The following is a 1,399-nucleotide window of genomic DNA, read 5'->3' as shown; positions in this document are numbered from 1 at the left end:
CTTCACTCTCAGCAAGACAACGCCGTAGGCTGCACCAGAGTAAACATAGACTTGGGCGAGAGCTACTGAATCCAGCTGTATCCACCCGCACACTCTCCAGCCTCTCTGGGCATCAGCGAGAGAAGAGCCTGCAACTGGGTTGGTGGTGAGGCTTGTCGTGGGTTGCACGGCACCTAGCTGATACTTCTGTTGCAAGACAACGCCCCATGCAGGAGCACCGACGGCCCCTGGTGATGCATACACTACACTGTAAGAAACTACTGAACACTTGCTTGGCCCTGAGGAACTAACCTGTACGCAACTGGAAATACGCATACTCAGCTTCGCAGGCTATGCTGCGTCAGCCTCCCCTTCTCTCCCCAAGCAACGCACGCTGTCTCCCACAAAGGGATATGGATATAGAGAGGACGTCTCTAGATGCCTCACATGGTGCTGTAGCATCACGTATAGTTTTTGCTGCTCTAGAGGTTCCTCTTGCTGCATTCCTTGCCGTTGCTTCTCCCGTTGCTGCATCGGTTGTCGGTGCATCTTTTGGTGCTGGCTCTCCCGCGGATCGGGTTGCATGTTCTGGCTCTAGTGACCCCCGTTCTGCTGCGCCTGCCGCTTGCTTGTCTTGCCCCTGTTGAACTCCTGCATGGACTTGCTGCAGCCGGGGCTTGCTTCAGCTAATTTCGGAGCTCTTTGCCGTGCGCCTGAGTTGGAAGCTTCATTGAATGAAGTCTTGCCCACCTACTAATTCATATCTCCAAAGCTGATCCCCGCGGCTCTACCCAACGCGGCTGCTCACCCCCCTGCGCCCTTCTGAGTAAACGCAACCCACTGGGGTTGAAAGGCTATGCCTTAAAGTCTTTTGGCTTAGTTTCTTGCCCGGCGTTCTTGTTTGTTCTTCCTGCATCCCCACGCTGCTGCAAGTTGTGGAGAGCGGTGCTCAGCTGCGGGGGCACGGGAGTGGCCCGTGACAGCCCGATATAATAACTCCAGATATAACGTCGGGTCAGACAACTGTGTTTTTGTGTATCCCAGGGGGTACAGATAGCAACGGGTCGAAGAGTGTTCTGTATTAGGATAAACGCATCCTTCACAACGGAGGAAATCAACAAATTTTGGCAAAGATTTCCATCGGTATACAGCCGCACAGAGTAAAAAAAAAAATAATTTTACTTCGTTCATTTTGACCGTCTCTCTCCAGCTTTTTTTTTTCAGTGATCTTCCTGTGGAAATTTTTAAACTGTCCCATGAATGAATTCGCGCGAGAATTCGCTCAACAAATTCTTCTCCCCGCTCGTATTGATATTTTTCTGAATGCCTTGGAGCTTACAGATGCAATCCATGAATAGTTTCGTCACTCTGCCTGCTGACTTAGCCTGAAAAGTAAACAAGCAGAGTGACAAAACTATTT

The sequence above is a fragment of the Eimeria mitis genome, genomic scaffold, assembly GCF_000499745.2.
Source record: "Eimeria mitis Houghton genomic scaffold, Emh_scaff1685, whole genome shotgun sequence".
Lineage (NCBI taxonomy): Eukaryota > Apicomplexa > Conoidasida > Eucoccidiorida > Eimeriidae > Eimeria > Eimeria mitis.
The sequence above is the reverse complement of the archived record's forward strand: the minus strand, read 5'-3'. Positions refer to the sequence as shown.